The sequence below is a fragment of the Pongo abelii genome, chromosome 8, assembly GCF_028885655.2.
Source record: "Pongo abelii isolate AG06213 chromosome 8, NHGRI_mPonAbe1-v2.0_pri, whole genome shotgun sequence".
Classification (NCBI taxonomy): domain Eukaryota; kingdom Metazoa; phylum Chordata; class Mammalia; order Primates; family Hominidae; genus Pongo; species Pongo abelii.
In genome coordinates, this window is record NC_071993.2 from 4,558,676 (window position 1) to 4,578,864 (window position 20,189).

Here is a 20,189-nt window from a genome sequence, read left to right on the forward strand (position 1 = left end):
ACTTTCATGATGGGTGAGGGCTTGTTACAGGCATCTGGTTGGGGGAGGCCCAGGATGCTGTTAAATATCCTCCAATGCACAAGATAGCCCCCTATCAACAAAGAATGATCCTGCCCACAGTGTCAATGGTGCTGAGGGTGAGAAATCCTGTTCTAAACCATTTATGTGATTTTCTTGTTTGGTTTAGTTGTTGTGACAACTGGGAAACAGCAATAATAAAAACTGGAATCTGCCGTTTCAGTTTTTCACCTATCCCCTCATCACTGCTACAGCCAAACAGAAGCGAGAAGACGGAAGAAAAGAATTCTTACAGAGACAAGACATAAGAGGAAAGAAGAGAAGGTAATGAGTAAACAACATGACTAGCAGAAAAAAATTGATTAATGTCTCTCATTCCAATTTACCATTGTGAAAGAATGGGTTGAACCTGTGCTTAAAAATTTAAGAAGCTGGCCGGGTGCGGTGGCTCATGCCTGTAATCCCAGCACTTTGGGAGGCCGAGGTGGACAGATCACCTGCGGTCAGGGGTTCAAGACCAGCCTAGCCAACATGGTGGAACTCCATCTCTATAAAAATTAGCCGGGCATGATGGCAGGTGCCTGTAATCCCAGCTACTAGGGAGGCTGAGGCGGGAGAGTCACTTGAACCCAGGAGGTGGAGGTTGCAGTGAGCGAAGATTGCGTCATTGCACTCTAGCCTGGGTGACAGAGTGAGACTCCATCTCAAAAAAAAAATAAATAAATAAAAAGCAAAAATCCAGAAATACTAATAGGGCTTCACACAAATAGGATGTCATAACCTAGTCTAAAGGAAGGGAGTCTAAAGGAACAACTAGTCTAAAGGGAGTCTAAAAGAAGGTGAAACCCATGGGAATGTACATGGAATACATAAATGTAGATACAAATGGGACCAAAAAGGTGACCCTTTTTAAACTCCTCCTGCCCGACTATACTATAATCCATTCCACATTGAAGGGAGAATGAAAACTACTTTCTGAGCTCCTCTGTAATGTCTTCGTTTTATAATCACCCTACTAGAGATTGGAAATTTGCTCACTGACTGTTCAATCCTTCTCAGTTTTCCTGCTTGAGTGAACAAGCCATCCGAGTATTGTCAGGGGTAGTCCCTGTCATGTGAGTAACAATTGGCACATGCGTTTTTGCCCAGAGCATGAGTAGGACAGATTGGAAGCACTGTCTCTATATGGAATGCTGCATTTGCAAGGTCTGTTCCAGGTCGCTTGTGCAGACAGCTGTCTTAGCTGGGATTTTTCCACATTGATTTATAAAGTTGAATACTACTAGCTGCAAGTTAAAACATATTTTTAACAAAGGCCATTGATGCAGTAGGAAATGGTAGACATATAAGAACCAAGAGCAGAACAGAGGCACATAGGTGAGAAACAATCTTAAATCATGTGTAATTGTCATGCCCATGGCCCCCCTTAGCTGGGTGCAGGCCATGTTCATCACCCTACAGAGAAGGAAGTGAGGGCCAGGACATTCTGGAAACTCACCTGCAGGCACACAGCTAATAAGAGGCAGATTTCCCTCTGTTTGTGCAGCCGTGGCCAGGCTCTGTTTGGCTGGTCCACACTGCCTTCTCCAAGCAGCATGGACAGAGCTTAGTCCTCTGAGATGGAGAGAGAGAGGGTGGCTGAGTACATGGAGGTTAGAGGCTGGAGGAGAAGGGAAGAAAAATCTCCCATCTGAGGTCATCCCAAATGTGGAGAGCAGTGCGTGGCCGTCAGCGCCCAGGCCTGCAGATGCCTGGGACACAGGGTGGAACGTGGCCCCAGCGGAGGCCTTTGTGCTGGAGCAGCGGGGCCAGGCAGCAGCTTAAGAGGCCCCTCAGAGAGCGACAGAGACAGAGGGCAGCAGACAGAGAGCGACAGCGACAGTGACAGAGACAGAGAGCAGCTCGTATCTAGGATGCGGGAGCCCAGTTCTGTGGTTTGTGCCTGGCGGTGCCACTTCCCTGTGCCTCCTCAGAACAAGAACAATGTACGCCAGGGCTATGGCTCATGTCAGTGAAACCTTAGGTTGAGAGGATGCAGAATATAGACCCTAGGGTGGACTTCACACTGTGTTAAGTTATGGTGTGTGGTAGATGGGAGAGGAGCCCATGTGGGGGCTTTAAGGATCCTTCCAACACAGCCCAGGAAGTTACACTCAGAGGAGCGTGGAACTAGAGGGTGGGCCCCACTCAAGGCCAGGGACAGGGACAGGGCAGGACACACACACAGGGCCCAGATGGGACGAGTGCCCAGGTCGGGGAGGCACCAAGCCTATGAGGCTGGGAGAGAGGCAGGGAGAGACAGAGACAGAGAGGGAGACAGGGAGAGGAAAAGAGAGTGTCTGAGAGAGAGACACAGAGAGGGAGAGACAGAGAGAGAGTGAGAGATACAAAGAGACATGGAGATAGACACACACCCAGAGACAGAGAGTGAGAGACACACACACAGAGTGAGAGAGACACACAGAAACAGAGAGTGAGAGACACACGCAGAGAGACAGAGGGAGAGACATAGAAAAAGAGAAAGAGGTACAAACAGGGAGACAGACAGAGAAGGAGAGAGAGACACACATACAGAGAGAGAACCCGTGGGTAAGTCACTTTGTTGGGGGTCAGGTGAAATGCAACATGGAAAAGGCCTGAGAGGTTTTATCCTGCTTTTGAGTGTCCCTAGGTCCCAGTGGGGGAGGGCAAGAAGGGGAGTCTATGGCAGGAAGCACCCCATCATGCTGGGCAGGTGCCTGGTCACCTGGGCAGGGTGCTCGCGGCCTTATTGTGGAAACGTGGAAGTATTAGGAAAACACAGTTTTAAAATTTACCATACATATGGACATCCACACACACCCTTTCCAATCTTGTCTCTTTCAAAAAAATTATTTGTGCTGGACTCAACAGCCACGCAGTGGCCTTCCCAGCAGTGGCTCTGGTTGGAGTAGCACCTAGCTTCCGTTGTGTGCTGTCAGGGCTCGTACGATTCTTAGGGAAATGGCTGTGATAAAAGGAACGGCGAGGGAGAGAGAAACAGAGGAGTGTGGCAAGACGCCCTCCAATTTTCCTCTTTTTTGTAGAGAGGCCAAAGGTCTATCATGCATGATTAAAACTTTAATTAAATATGCTTAAATTCTAGTTTAAAATGTAGTTTCACTATTCATTGGACACTTTAAATTCTCCAATAAGATGATAAATATCAGTTGCCATAGAAATGTTACTCCCCGAAACGTTATTAAAAGTAGGTTTTTGTTATCTGGTAAAACTCACTATAGGGATTATTATTGATAATGATAGGGAGATTCCTTGTGAGATTAAGTAAGAAAGAAGGAAACTGGCATTTGTCAAGGGACTAGGAATGCCCACTGCTGTTCCTTGTTTTGCAGGCATGGTCTCATTTACTTTGTTTCACCAAAATTGCGGGTGAGTTTTACCACCCATTTTATAGTTGAAGAAATTGAAACACAGAGACAAAATATTCTGTACAAGATCACAGAGCCGAGAATGTGGGAAGCACCTAGATCTGTGACTTTCAAGCCTTTAAACTCAACATCACATTCTCTCTCCAATAATCCAGAAAGGAATGCATGATTTAGCTTCCAAAAGACAGCTTCCAAAAATTAAACACACTATTTACTGAGAGTTGATAGGATTCTACAGAACAATAAAATCTCTAAAAAAACATTAAAATGAATTGTAAAAACTACTAAATTTGCTCAGAGCTGTAACCTGATTTTATAATTACTGGGAAATATGACATCATGGATCGACAATGTCTGCACGCAGGCGATTTGGCTTCAATCTAAGGGAGTTGCAAGAGAAAGGAATACTGGAAATTCAATTTCTGCTTCTTCGGTGGAGAGGTTTGGTTGTTTCTCTGCCTTGAGTCCCACACTGTGACATCATTCTAATAGAAATAGAAGAATGGCTGGCCAAATTTAGGACATGCATGAACTTTGTGATTTCATACATTTGAAATACATTCAAATCTTTAGAAGTCCGTTTGTGAACTATAAAATAAAAGAACATTACTTCCCTTTTCCAAGAAAAGTGCCTCCCAACGTCTTCTTGGACGTGATATTTCCTCCACAAAATCAGGCTTCAATGAGCTGTGTGAGTAAATTAGAAACATATGTACCAAATTGTCTCTGTTATAAACTCCTTTATTAAGGAAACGCTTAAATGCTCTAACAATGAATAAGACAATCTGAAGATTTGGGTACACATTAAACCTGCTTAAAAACTCCTAATTCAACACCTTTATGGGGGTATAACTTAACTAGTGTGCACCAATTCTAACGCTTAGTACTCATGTCGTTAGCTCTTCTTAAAACCAAGTCTAAATGCAATTTAAGATAAAATACTCCTTTGTAGCAGTTCCTCCAAGCAGCAAAGTCAACTCAGAATGAGAAAATAAATAAATAAATACAAACCAACACAAAAAGCAAAATTCAAAGAAGGAAAAAAATCATACTTTTGATCTGGGCATTTCCATTCAAGCTTTTCTGAAAGGTGAGACAGGTGGGATACTTTTTCTATTAGAAATGGCTATCAGAATTTTTCATGTTTGTCTTAGAGAAACTGAAATTGATTTATGTTTAATAAATAGCACACAACACAATGCAAATACAGAAAAAATCTACAACACATTGTATGTAAATATCAAAACTTTATCAACACCTCAAGACATCTCCCAAGGAATTTGCACTCTGACTTATTTTCATGTTATTGGGTATGGATTACAATTGTTTTCGTGTGCATTTGAGAATGCTTGGATCCCAGAAGATACACGTTAGAATCTTTACTTTGAGAAGACTTAGAATGACAATAGCTGTCATTCCCTTACTTTTAAGTATAGTTTTATGCATGATCTATAGATCTTAAAAAAATTCAAGAAGTTTTAAAATCCATAATTTATGTCTCAATTCTTACTCTATATATTCTTATATCAGCAGCCCCGGTATATCATAACATCTTTGACAAACTCTGGGTTCTGTTCACCTTATAAGGCATCTTCTCCAATGGAATGCAGCCAGCCCTGTGTATTTCATCAAACTTCGAAGATCAGTTCTGTTTCAGTGCAGGATGACTGTGTTTTGGCAAGAAGCAATGAAGTCTTGAGTGTGTGGAGGATTTAAAAATCAATCTACTCTTTCATAACAGCACCAACTGCCCTTTTAGTTTTAATGTCCCCAAATAATAAAGGATGGTTGTTGAACTGGATATAACGGGCTTAGCAGATTGTTTTCCTAATTGGTGTTTTTTTCATCTTAACTTCAATCTTGGCATTTTCCTTCTGGATTTGAACACAGCATTTCCTCAAGTGGGAGCCAGAGGAACTTGAGAACCCCAGCCTTTGTGCACAGCTGTGCAACCTGGACTTTGTCGAGACGGAAGAACATTACCATGACATTTAAGGAGGAAAACAAGCTGCTCTGAATTGTGTCAATCTCACTTGTGATCTATTTTTGAACAATGTACTAGAAAGATATTCCTGTTCACACAGAACTAGTGATTTACCCTCTAGTGGATTGTACCCTTCCAGCTGCTTGCCGATAAATAAAGCCAGAGTGGAGAGAGAGTGTAAATAAAAATTAACTATACCCAATTGACTCCCCAATGCTTTCATTTATGCATGCTTGTTTGATGAGACATTTTTCTATTTTTTTTTTTTTTTTTTTTTTTTGAGATGGAGTCTTGCTCAGTCACCCAGGCTGGAGTGCAGTGGCGCAATCTTGGCTCACTGCAAGCTCCGCCTCTCGGGTTCACACCATTCTCCTGCCTCAGCCTCCTAAGTAGCTGGGACTATAGGTGCCTGCCACCACGCCCAGCTAATTTTTTGTATTTTTAGTAGTGACGGGGTTTCACTGTGTTAGCCAGGATGGTCTCGATCTCCTGACCTCGTGATCCACCTGCCTCAGCCTTCCAAAGTGCTGGGATTATAGGCATGAGCCACCATGCCTGGCCTTGATGAGGTACTTTTCAAGTCTTCTTAATTGCAATATAAAATAAGGCCTGTGGTAATCAAAAGCCCTAAAAAAAATGTTGGGGGGGATGTTGTCCACCTTGGTTGGGGGGGGTTGTCCACCTTGGTTGGGGGGGGTTGTCCACCTTCGTTATGGCGGGGGGGTTGTCCACCTTGGTTGTCCTCAAATTTTCCTTGTTGGTTTTTCACTTTCCAACTTCATTGCCATTTCAGTAACTCCTGGGGGTATATGGCACCCCGCAAACCTGGCGCTGCCATGGCCGGACAGAGAATCCAGGAGGTCTGATCCTCCCACCAATACCTACTGTGGTGTGGAAACTCTCCTGTCTCTTTTATTGAGCCGAGATAATGTTAGACAGCCTTCAAAGAAGTGCTTTAACAATTAAGAGAGCGAAATAAATATATATAGAGAGAAAGAGAAAGAAACAGAGACAGACAAGCAGATACACACACACAGAGGGAAAGAGAGAAAGCTGGAGGGGAGAGAATAGACAGGAAGAAATATACAGGAAGATATAAAGAGACAGAGAAATGGAGAGAGACAGATACAGAGAGAGATAGCAAGAGGGAATAGAAAGGGAGAAATGGAGAGAGAGGAATAGAGAGACAGAAAAATAGAGAGAGAGCAACAGATAGGGAGAGAAAAGCAAAATAGAGCAGCAGTGCAGTAACACAGTATAAATTCCTAAAACGGTGTGTAGCCATACATTTATTTGGTCATCACTATGTACTGGTTTTTGGACATTTGTCTGTTGCTTCCCTTTGTACTGAGTGGCTTGCTGTGGACATAGTCTCTATCTGGTTCTTGGGCTAGTGGTACTCTCTCTCAGGGAAATTTAGTGGCTCCACCCCTCGGCTCTATGTGTGTCTAGGGACTTCGGGCCTGGAAGTTGGAGACCTTCCTTCGTTTCACAAAATCTGCACCGTATCAAGTTTCTCCTGTCACTAGAAGCAGAAAACAGCTCTTCCTTTTTCTGCGTCCGTGGGCGGTAACTGGCTGCCCTTTCAGTTCCCGTGTCCCGTCTAGGACGTCCTAATTTTGAACAGAACAAACAGCACTTGCAACACACAACCCATCAGGAAATCCTGTTGTCTCTGCCTTTGGAAGATCCAGAACCTCATGGATTGTTACTATTTCCCAGCTACTCACCATTGCAGCTGGAAACACCGTCCTCTGTCACTGGATTCGCACACGCACCCTCCGGCTCCCCTGCTCCACAGCCTGGCTCCTTCCGCAGCAGTGAGAGGGTCGCCGCACAAGCCAACCTCAGGTGCTCACTTCAGCAGCACATCTGCTAAAACTGGAACATACAGAGAAGAGGAACCTGGCCCTTGCGGAAGCATGACATGGAAATTCATGGGACATTCCATATTTTTATCAATATACCAAAAGCCACTGAATTGTAGGCATTGAAAATAATACATTTTATGGCATATGAATTATATCTCAATTCAGCTACTGTAAACTAAGTAAACAAAAGCAAACCATGCTCATCCTCCGCTCAAAGCCCCTCAATGGTTGTTTATTCCATTCAGAGTAAAATCTATGTTGTTAAAAAAGCCAAAAAGCTTCCTGTGATCTAACATCCCCCATCCCCATCATTTACAATCTGATTCTTTATCTGGTTATTTTTCCCCTCACTTCAGGCAGATGCCAATTTGCACTGTTCCAGGAATGTGCCAGGTACCTCGCCCCCTAGCTGTCCCTTGTTAAGAACCCCTGCAAAGACAGGGTGGACTCGCGGCCCCAAAATTTGGTTCAATGTTGAGAGCAATGATGCCACACACACACACACACACACACACACCAAGACGTGTAACAAGGTGTATTTACATAATGGCAGAACAGGGCGAACCTCTTAAGCAGATCTCAAACGGTGTGAAAGAGCAAGGAAAGGTGCATAGCTGGGGGTTTTACTGTGGTGAGCAGGGGGGTGGGGTTGGGTAGAGGTGCCCAGATTGGGGGCTTGTGTGATCTGAATCTCCTGCCAGTGTCAAAGTGGGAGCACTTGGGCTTTCTTCTCAGCTTGTCCAGATGTGGGACAAGCTGAAGAGAGGCCCAGGACCAACATTTGGCCAGTGAGGCTTAAATGTTTTCAAGCAGCAAAAAATGGAGTCAGCCTCTTTATCACACAACTATTTGCTAAAACCTCGAGAGCTCAGTAAGACCTATCCTGAATATACCCTGCAAAATCCTCCTTCATACCTCGTTGGCTTCTCCCCCATCTGTGTTCTTGGCTCGGGGTTGTCTTTTTCACACATGGCTGGCCACCTTCTAATGTGCCCTGTCATTTTCCTAAAATATTCAGAACTTGTTATCAGGGTTCCCTGGGTCCTCTCCTGACCTGCTAGAAATGAACTGCTTGAGAGCAAAGGTCTTTGATCCAAATGCAGATGAATTCCAAGTGCCTGCAGCAGACCTGGCACCAAGCAGATGCTCCATAGGTACATGTTGAATGAGTGAATTCAGATGCTTAAGAAGCACTCAGCATCCATTCAATAACCTGGTTCTATAGGTTGGTGCAAAAGTAATTGTATATATATATATATATTTTTTGCCATAGCTTTTTAATGGCAAAACCGCAATGACTTTTGCACCAACCAATCGTTGCCAAATTCTCTTTGGTGGTTCACCTCCTCAGTTATTTTTCAACCTGAATCTTAGCCCTTGGGGCTATCAGAATTTTACTAGTGGTTAAAGTATTAAAGCAATATCATGCATATGAGAAGTTAATTAGACATTTATACCAGAAATTTTAATTATCTCTGACAGCTTTAATAACTATAATAATTCTAGTTAATTCTAACTAGAGTTACTGTAGTTATTGAAACATTAGTTTGATTTTGAATTTTTACTCAAAGGTGAGTCATTAAGTTGTAATTGTAAAAATCGGTTCAAGTTTTAAGTGAGATACAATGACTGGGGCAGTGTTCTAAGAGGCCGTGAGGTAAGGGGGGGAGTTGGATTCTACTCTGTTTCTACCACTAATTAACTATGAGTTATTTCATCCACTACATTGAACAATCTGTTGCTATAATAGGGCTAATATGAATTAAAACATGAATGCTAAAGGAGTATATTTATTCTATCATATGCAGTGTTAGGGTAACAGACAATAAAAGTACCAAGTTGTCCTTTACTTGGCTTTAAAGCAGAGATTATAAAGGAATCAAAAAAATATATAGAACATGTAATGAAGGTCTTTCCCTTTTATGCATTTAAGACCCTTTCTCTCAGGATTCGTATCTTGCACTGGAATAACAGTGGTAACTGGGTGTGTCTTTAACCTTACTTTCTGCTGTCATGGCTTCTCTATGAGGATTCTCCTGGGCGTTTGCCATTACAATTGTCTTTTAGCAGTAGAATTTAACAAGAAAATTCCAGGAGCAACACTCTGGTTGAAGATCAGCACAATCCCTATACCTGCAATCTCTTCTCAGAATTTCCCTGCACTTCCTGGCATTAACTGCAACCAGGAAGCATGATGGAGATTCAGCATCCTTGGTAGCCATTTTCGCAGGAAGCTGCATGTTTTCCTGCATCCCAGAACCTCAGTTCCAGAGGTGGGTCTCCTGTCCTCCCTGATGCTCAGTGTCACCTTCCACACCGATCTCCAAAGCTTCTACTGCTCCTTTGAAATTATGACATCTGGTTTTACAGATTTTCAGAGTTTCTACTTTTTCTGTCATTAAATAAGCTTCAGCTCATTTCTTCTATTCTTCAAAAACTCATTTCCCTAATGATTTAGATTCACCGTCTCAACACTTCATTTCATTCTTAGAGACTTCAGTGCTCTTGCCACGCCTCTCTGAAATGTTGCACTATCTCTTCCTTTATGTGCTCATGGTCATGACTTTCCTCCACAATTTCTGAGCCACCAACATATAGAAATTACCTGAATTTGCTAACACTCTTATATGAAAAATCCAGTTGTCCCATTCTCCAATCACAATCATCTCTTACTGCTTTGCTTCCTTTGCTTAAGTGCCACATAAAAAAGTGCAACCTCATACAGACCCTTCATTTTCTCTTTATCAATTACTTCTATCTTTATTTCTTGACTTATCTGGTTTATATTGCCTGGTTCATGAATACATCTATCCCCTTGGAAATATTCTCACTTCCATTCCCTCCTTTTCTTCCTAGAAACACTTTAATCCTAGATGATTCAGAAATCTGTCTTCATTGTGCTTATAATGACCAATACTGCATAACATCATTAAATTTGGCAGCTAAGTGTCACCATATATTCATAAATTTCAAAACAAAATGGTCACTCAATATTATATTATAGTCAGCTAACCCTCGCAGGCTTTCTGTGCTATTTCATAATATGTCTTTTTCCAAATTTTCTACTTCTCTTCCCTTGCATTATGATTCATTAATGACTTTGCCGTGAGATGGGAGCTGTGTTTTTCTTCAGTCACCAAATCTGCAAGTCTTCCTGCACCTGCACTTATTTTCTTTTTATTTTTTAATTGTACAAGTATACAATGCTACCAAAAGTGGATTCACCTTCTGTGATGAATTAAAAATGTTCAATAGGCAATTACTACAACCTTCACTTTCTAGGATTTGGGGCATAGTAGTAAAAATGATAGATTAGATTTCCTTTCCCATTGAAATTTTATTCTAGCACATGAATAAACAGATAAATAACTAAGATATTAGATAATTACAATGAAGATATTCAATATCTACTTTCTTAGCAAATTTTCAGTACACAATACAATGTTACTAACTTCATTTATTACCTGTTTAACTCATGGTTTACATTCACTTTCTAGACATTCATCTGAGATAACCACATCTTTTCACCTTTACCCTTTGTCTCCTTAACTCACCATCCCCTAGTTTTCATGTCTTTTTAGTCTTCATTGGTCTGGGAGAATTTCTTCAGATTTATTTGTGTGTCATGACCCTGACACTCTTGAAGAGTACTGGTCAGTTATTTTGTAGATTGTCCCTCAATTTCAATGTGTCTGATGGTTTCTCATGATTACATTGAGGTGACAAGTATTTGGCAAAAATACTCCGTCTCCAGCAGTTTTTTATAGCAGTGTAAAAATGGACAGATACACCCACCACTGCGAAGTTCCTCAGTTCCCGAGGTCCTGGGTCTGCCTGATTTGTTCTCTCCATTTCTTCTTTAGAATCTTTACATAAAAAATATGTATGTATATGTTTCAAGATTTTTTATTACACTTAGAAAGATAAAGTATTTCTACTCTAGTTTTTCCAGTAAGCAAAATTCTAGAAGAAGCAGAAGCCTGTTTTCTAACTTTTAAAAAGGCTTTTTTGTATTTTTATTGAGATTGTGTTAACTTTGTAACTTAACTTTTCATAGAATTAACAGGTATATAATGTGGAGTCTTTCTCTTTGAGAATAATAAATGTTTTCCTGTTTGTTCAAATCTACGTTTATGTTTTTCAGGGATGATTTTAAATTTTCTTCCTGCTACTTTTGCACATTTTAAAAAGTTTATTAGCAAATTCACTAAGTTTATTTTCAAGGAGAACCATCGTTATTGAGATTGTAAATTGTGTAGTCTCTACTATTGTATCTTTTTAACTTATTTTTTTGTGATATGGAAGCTATTATTTGTAATACTTACTAAATTCTTTCATTGTTTGAGTTGGTTTTATCATTCCTTATATCGAATTTTGCAGTTATACTATCATTTTATCTGCATATATAGAATGTTTTTCTTGTTGCTATTATCAATTATCAATCCTCTGATTAATTTATCTTGCCTAATTTCATTGACTAATACCTCTGGTACGCTGTTAAACAGTAATGCAGATACAGTTTCTCAGGAATAGAATCTAGCTGATATATGAGGAATTAGAATATTGCCCCCGTGAAATCACCCGGCCCTGGTGAGGTTTTAGTTTTTTTGTTGTTGTTTTTGTTTGTTTGTTGTTGTTGTTTTGCTTGCTTTGGCTTTGTATAGTTCCTGGAATACATTCTTCTCCATAGGAATTAATCTGTTTACACTTTCTGTGTTTAATGGGGTCAGTTTTGGGATGCAGGTAAATCATTGACCGAATTGCTTCTTTTGCCACTTGTCTGTTTCTGACCTTGCAGGGATCACTTGCGATATGATAGACTGCGATATGATGGTCCTGGTGACCAATGTTACATGGAGAGTGAGTCATATTTTAGTGAGATGACTACTAAAGTTATGTGCTGCTGTGCACCTGTTCCTAATTGCCCCGACTCTAGTGTTGTGCTTCCTAAGCAAAATCTTTGCTTTTCAAGTTACTTCATTATTAACTCAAGCAGTATTACTAAAAATGGGAAAAAAATTCTCTTACACACATTACTTACTTTTATTTTGGAAAGCTATCACAATAAAATTATTTTACTTAATTCTTCTTGGTATTTTATCTTCTAAGTGCTTCAATGGTTCATAACATTTTGCTAACATTTAAGATAATTTTTCCTTCTATTATGCATGAATTCATTGTTCCTGATTTGGATAATACGATGCAATATTTCCACAGCCTTCCAACACCCTTCACTCTGATTATGTCATCAATATAATGATTCACAAGAATGTCCAGAGAGACCCTATATTTCCCAACACATGTCTCCATGAGATAGGAGCAACGACTCTTGGCATAGCCTTGTAATATGTATACATTTTTTTTAAGTCTTTGCTGAATAAAACCAAATTGAGTCTGAAATTCCTTATCAAAATTGAAAAAATGCAAAAAATAAAACCGACTAGAGGAGTCTATTTGTGCTATTTATAATCCCAGGGTATTAAGCATTTATTTCTGAACGTGGATAGTATTTCTTGAGATTTTTTCACTGATTCCTTTGACAACCAATGATTGGCTGTTCCTGCCATGATTTGCTACATTGTCTGAGTAGCCAAATTATGAAATTATGTTATAATTCTCTTCTTCCTTTTCTAAATATTTTATGTTTTGAGAGATTATTTTTTCCATCTTTTAGCCTGATTCAACACATGAGGTTTCAACTATGAATTCTAGGAAGGATCATCTGATTTGTTCCAATTTAAATAGTTCTCAATGCTGGCACAGTTGTATTTATTATCAGAATTTTAGTTTTCTATTTTCAAACACTAGGAACAATTCTGCACTTTTCAGACAATTTGTCACTTATGATCCAGTATAGTCAATGCTAATTTTATGTTGATATTTTGTTTTTTTTAATCTATCTCTAAGGTTTTAAATCAGATACAATCTGCTCCTATCATTATGTTGAAAATGGAGGAAATCAACTTTCATATGAGACCACCACTACTCATTTAGTGGTGAGTAGCACAATGTTTTGAGCAAGAACTGAATCTGAATCCCATCCATACTAATTACATTTATGAATACTTGGACATATTGTACATCTCTTCTGGATCTTACTAGCTACCTCTATAAAATTTTACTAATAATTTTAAATTAAAAAGAACTGTGTCTATATCCATAATTAGTCTGTATCTATCAATTAACTCTCTATATATACATATATAATATATATAATATATATACACACATTGTGAGAGAGACGTATACTCACAGATATATGGTTATATGTCTCCCTCTCTCTTATATATACACACACACACACACAAGCCCATAATTATATTATGGGTATAGACATACACCCATAATTATTCTTGATCTATCAATCAACTACTTTAAAAATATTAATAAATTTTTATAGAGATGGCTAATAAGATTCAGAAAAGATATATAATATGTATATATACATAATGTGTATATATACGATATGTGTGTATCTATCTATCTATAGTCTTCAAAATGGTCATTTTCCTGCGTGTTATAATGAAAGCTGGATCCCAACTCCTCCAGATAGACAAGTATATACTGAGAAGTTTAAGAGTCTAAAATGAATGCATAAGAGTATATTCTAAAGGTATTAGGCTAAAGAAATGCAACATAATGTTGGATTGGTTCATATTTACTCATATCAGTGCATTTATCACAAGATTCAGGACGTACTGTAACAGCAGTTAGCTTTAATAACATGCTAGGTTTGTTATGGAAGTTCAGATTCAGTGGTAGGCCACAGTCAACAAGACCCTCTCATAATCAAGTCAAAAGAGGCACATTTGAAAGTGAATTACGTCTCATCCTGGAAGAACTCCAGGGTTGCTGTCCTCTGTAACCTGCGGATGAAGTTGTAAGAGGCTGCATGGGACCTGGATCTGAAGGAAATAACCCAATCTTGTCGTTGAAAAGGCCAGGCAGGGCTGCTCTTCCATCAGAAGCAAGGTAGATACATTAACCATGATAAGTGGAAGGGTCTGTGGTGATGGGAAATTGATGATCAGGTCCCAAGAATGAAATAATCGGGAGCTTTGTTAAGATATATGAGCGGGACCATTTTGAGTCTAATGGGCAGAAAGCTAACTCAGTTATTATCATTGTGGGAATTTCAAGACTAACATCCACTTGACAGACCTGGCACCTTGATTGAAGGCATTTCTATGTCTTCTTTGACAAAGATCCCTGCAAAACAGCCACATGTGTGTATTATGACTCTTCCTCTAAGCCTTCTCCGTGGGATTGGCTGTCATGCACCAAAGTGTCAGTATGTGATGCGTAGAGAAAATGCCATGATTTTTCATTGAATATTAAATACTAGCTCTGAACTGATGTTAATACTCAAAGTCAAAACCAAACAAAACACAGTAGTCACTGGTCAGAGCAGGGGCTCACAGAGGTCAGATGAGAGGTAGAGACTTGGTCCAGCATGTTTCACAGTGAGCGTGCAAACCCAAATCAGGAGACTGAAACCTGCAGAATCTTCATCTTGGTTTCCGGATCAGTGGAGCAAGAAGTATTGGGTAGGAAAGGCCAGAAATAAGTCCCTGAATGGATGCAGCCTATGTGAATAGCAAGTCAAAACTGGAACTGTGTCTTGCTAGAATTGCAGAATTAGTGCCACCACCACATACTGGAAAGCCACAACATTTGTAGTTTTTACAGCATCCACATTTAAATGATTTGTTTGCTGGGTGCTGATCTTGGAGACTGAATGTAAATTTTTGTAAACATAAATAGGTGAGGAAGTCCATTGCAGCCAAGGTTCAGGATATGGTATGTTTACTAGATAAATACCAGGTATATAGCTATTGACCTAGTAAATACTTTAATTCCCATCAGCAAAGATATTCAAAAGCAGTTCACATTCACATGGCAATGACAGAGATGCATTTCAGTGTTTCACCTTAGAAGTTTGTCAGTTCTCTTTCTCTTTGTTATAATACTGTTTGGGAGGACATTGTTTGCCTTACTTCATAGAGTATTACACCAATCCATTGAGTTCATGGTAGCTATACTAACTAAATCTATTGAGCAGGAAATAGCAAGTGCCCTGCATATTTTAGTAAGGTACTTGCATGCCCGAGGACAAAAGATCAAACTCATGGAAATTCAGAAACCTGCAATACTTGTGAAGTGTCTAGTGTCCACAGTTCTTGAGTATGACAATAATTTATCTCTAAAACTAGACACCTATTGCTTTGATTTGTACAGCTCATGAAGAAAGAAAAAGGAGCTAATCTTATGGGGCATCTGGATTTTGAAGGCAACACAAGCTGCATTTGTTTCTGTGTACCAATCCTTTAACCGGGTTACTAGTAGTACCCACAGTTTTAAGAGAGGCATGGAGTGATAAAAGTCTTCTCTTAGAAACGGCTCTAAGGTCCAGTGTAAGCTACTTTTCATTTGAGATGTTCATGACAGACACAGATGTTATGTGGTTTTCTAAGAAGCTCTCATAACCCCAGGATTTTGGTATAAGACCATACACTCTGCTACCAGCAAGTACTCTTTGGGCTTGCTACTGACAATTCTAATGAAGACTGAACACCTGGCCGTGTCACCTGAAGTGACTTTGATCCTAAAACCAATATCATGAAGTAAGCATCGTCTTTTGCAATCATAAGGTTGTATGTGCACAGCAGAATTCCAAGTTTCAATGGAAATCGTATGTATAATGCGATCTGAGAACAGACATGAAAGATACAAGTAAACCTCATAGCCTGGTGCCTCAGTGCTCTCATGATACCTGTGCCTTCCACTTTACTGCCTCTTGCTCCCTCAACCATTACACCAATTCAACAACACAAGTTAAATGAGAACCAAAATAGTTAAATACATAGGAATTTCATTGCCACTTTTGTCCAGTTGCAATCTTTGGCATCACAGGGAGTTTCCAATGATCAGTTAACAGAAGAGGAAAAGCCCTGCTGTAGAGATGGCTCTATCTGTTACGCTGATACTAGCAGAAAATGAATGTCAAATACAACTTCAGTTAAAAGTGGCACTCAAAATGGTAGTGAAAGGAAAGCCTCTCAGTGAGTACAACTTCAGATTTTATATCTGGTTGTGTATTTTGTGTATAAAGTTAAATTACTTGAAATAATCTCCAATGACCCCTAGATCATGGTTAATGGGGTAGTCATGTTACTACAGTCTTAGCAAAGATAAGAAAACTAGCAACAAGAATATTTCTGGAAGAGGCAGCTTGGTTGGCCCTTTGGAAGTGGGCGAAGGATGGAAAGAAATCTGTTTCATGTAAATGCTTAACAGAAAGCATTCTCTGCAGAGGAGTTCTCAGTAATCAGGTGGAAAAGTAACACAGAATATGCCTGTCAATCAAAGCTACCCACAATTACATAATAGTTCATGAACAAAGTGATCATGGCAGCAGGATTAGAGGCTTTGTGTAGGGTCAATAAAATAGAATACTACCACCAAGGTTGTTGGGTTATTGCCCTTGCTGAGGGCTCAGTTTTTAAAGGAGAGATGGTTACTAATTATCCTTTATAGCACTATTCCATGAAGAACTAACCATCTACCTGGTGGCAAGTTGATTACAGCAAACTCTTTTAATTATGAAAAGAGAAGTCCTTGGTTTTACACATGTTAATAGAGATTTTCCTTTATTTTCTGCAACACGTCTACCAGAATTACTATTCATCGACTTTCGAAAAGTCTTGTTAATTACTACTAACACATACCTCATTATATAGCAGTAGAAAGTGCAATAGAGAACTCACACCCATGAAATTTATTGGTATTGCCAGGTACCTTGTCACTGTGGAACAGCTGGCTTGATGGAATAATACAATGACCTACTGAAGACTGCATTGTAATCCCAGCTAGGAGACAACATTTGTTGCTTTTGGGTTGTTGTCTTAAAGAATACTGTTTGAACCTCTAATTCACAAGCAATATATTGTGCTAGTGACATCACAATAAGAACTGGGAAACACAGGACAGAGGTAGAGTCAGCCCCTCTCATTTTCACATTAATAGACCACAGAGAAATGTTTTCCTTCCTATTCCCACAAGCTTGAGCTAATAGAGTTTGAAGGTCATAGTGACCTAGAGCGCAAGGCTTTGCCTAGAGAATATCTCCATGGTTTCATCAAGTTGTGTATAGGGCAGCCCACATGGGCCGTCTGGCCTCCTCATACTGTTGAAGAAACAAACAGTAAATGTAGATGTACATAATGTTTTTTGTGGGTGTATAATATAGATATATGTAAATGTAAAAACAAATGCAAATTGTATATTTTGCATATATATGGTGTAAGTATGCCTTGGAAGAAAAAAAAAGAAATTTGTCCATATGAAGCCATTTGATTAAATAAATTTTAAGAACAAAAGACATGAAATTTGACCACAAATAACCTGTATCCCAGTGGGTTCTACAGTTTGATCTGGCTCTGAACAACTTACTTAATCACTTTTTAATTTGGTTTCCTAGACTCAAAATGAAACAACAATCATAGGTATCTCATACACATATTAAAAAGACTAAAGGGCATAATTTATATAAAATCATAATTCCTGTGAAGTGCTCAGCACCTCTTTCAAGGAAATACTCAATAAAAATGATTTATTATGCTCATATATTTATAGAGATATATTTATGCACATGTATGCATATACATATCAAACATAGATGATAGATTAAACAGAGTGACCATTTATCACAAGTTTTTTGAATATTTTATTTCTAGGAAAATCACAGTGAAATTGTAAACTGTCTGTAATGCTTTTTGATGTAAAATTTACAGTTTAAAAAATGACAGTCATGAAAGCAACAAATTGTTTTGTACATATGTAATTTATTGTTTGAACAATGTCAAGAGAAACAGCCAAATACATTGATGTTTAAGGGATTAACATTTTAAACCTTTAATATATGCTTAACTATTTTATATTCCTTGTATTATCCCCAGAATGATGTTTTATTCTGCTCTCTGGCTTCTTGCGAAGTATTAGTAATGATGTTAAAATTATCATTCCTAAATGGTTCCCTAAGTTATACATTTTGTCAACCCTCAGCTTTCAACCACATTTTCTCATAGGCTTACAATTTATAGTACATAATTTGCTAGGAGTGCGTCTGGGACCATTTTTCTTAGTACTTAGATGACTTGTTTTAAAATTTAGGTTGAAATTGGTACAGATTTTGTTTTAGTAAATCACTCGCCTTAAATGTCATTACTAGGATGACAACTCTCTCAGCCCAGCCTCTAACTCACAGACTGCCTTGATATGGGGATTATAGGGCTATAATTAATCCTCAGGCAAATTGAAATACCCATGATCATTTCGTGGGATGTTTTTTAGCTGTATAATTCCTCCCACACTGGTGCTCAATCTGTGCATTTTCCAAATATGCTTGCCAGAGAAGAAACACTGCTGAAAACAAGCTCAAAATAGACAAGGGAAAGGGAAAGCAAGAGAATTTAAAAGTTTAATGAGATCCAAAATAAGTTAATGGGGTTAGGGAATTTTTTGACAGTTTTTAGCCAATTGCAATTAATCAACTTGGTTATTAATAAGACTGAAAAGAAAAAATTTTATTTGGCTCCTTTAAGGTGCATAAATACAGAATGAATTTTTCTAGGAGTTAAAGACCATTAAAACTGAAAGAAAACTTAGATATTAAATGGTATAAAATCTTTACTGGGTAGGTGTAAAAACTAAAAATTAAATATATGAAGAGATTTTTAAAAATTCAAGTTTTTAGTAAAATAAGAAATAAACTCTGGTTGTTTTCTTTCCAGTGGACCACACAATATATTACATGCCAGATATATATTCTGTCCTGGTTTTGCCATAGCTTAATATTTATAATGCTGATTTCAAGATACAGGATTAAATTAACTTCAAAAAGTGGTAGTAGTGGAGATGAAAAGCCTTACTTGTGGTGTAATGCCTACTAATAAATGTAAAAGGAATGACGGAGGCAGTAAAATCACCATTTAGCAAGCACAATAGTAATAATTGATTTAGGCCAAAGTCATCAGCAAATGTTAAAGCCATTTAGTACAAAGTCTGATGGGAACAGGATATTTCAACAGCCTCAAAATATTTCTCCAAAGATTGTTAATTCATTATGCAGAAAAAAGGTGAGTTTACAGTGTAGAAATCTGACAGATACCATCTATCCTAATCCACTTTGTGCTGCTATAACAGAAGACCATAATCTGAGCAATTTACAAAGAAGTTTGTTTGGTTCATGGTCCTGGAGGCTGAGGAGTCTAAGAGCATGACACTGGCATCTGGCTAGGGTGTTCCTATGGCAGAAGGGGGAAGGGCAAGGGAGTACACGACACAGAGAGTAAAGGGAGGGCAAACTTATAAATTCACCAGAAGCCCACGCCCACAATAACAGTATTAATCCATTCATGATGGTAGAGCTCTGATGACCTAATCACCTCTTAAAGGTCCCACCTATTCCACAGCTGCATCGGGGACTAAGGTTTCAACTCATAAGCTTTGGGAATACATCCAAACCATCAAGCCATAGCATGACAATAGCCCAGTGATTAAAATTAACATTCCAAGAATGGGACAAATATTTTTCTCCTGATGTGGTGGGCTGAGAGTGCATAACTCACATAGTATTTCTACCAACAATAAAGCAACGAAAACCTCAATCTAGTCATAAGGAAGCAATCAGAAATCCACAAATGAAGGGACAGTTTGAAGTTTCAATTGATGTGTACTGCTGAAAAAACATACATGTCATAAAAGACAAAGTAAGATTGAGGAGGTATTCCAGAAAATGGTTAAGGAGGCATAGTAGGTTAAAAAAATAGTGATATTAGATTGCATCTTCAGTTGCAACCTTAATAGGGTATTTAGTGAAATATGAATATGGAGTTTATAATATGTATA

The 20,189-nt window shown here is 38.9% G+C and overlaps 1 long non-coding RNA gene and 1 other non-coding gene across 8 annotated transcripts in view; both read left to right on the top strand.

Moving 5' to 3' along the window:
* LOC129048499 (uncharacterized) overlaps positions 1-5,609 on the top strand; it is an 80,413-nt gene extending 74,804 nt beyond the window's left edge. The window contains exons 5-6 of one of the 7 annotated variants that reach the window (XR_008510869.2): positions 242-342; positions 4,956-5,299. This is a non-coding gene — a long non-coding RNA (uncharacterized LOC129048499). Of the gene's footprint in view, positions 1-187; positions 343-4,955 lie in introns of all 7 variants that reach the window. The other 6 variants (XR_008510868.1, XR_008510867.1, XR_008510871.1 and 3 more) reach the window with 6 other exon arrangements.
* Positions 5,610-7,260: 1,651 nt separating this feature from the next.
* LOC112135295 (U6 spliceosomal RNA) lies at positions 7,261-7,366 on the top strand. The gene has a single exon (XR_002916597.1). It is a non-coding gene; the product is annotated as a U6 spliceosomal RNA (small nuclear RNA).
* Positions 7,367-20,189: the final 12,823 nt, after the last annotated feature.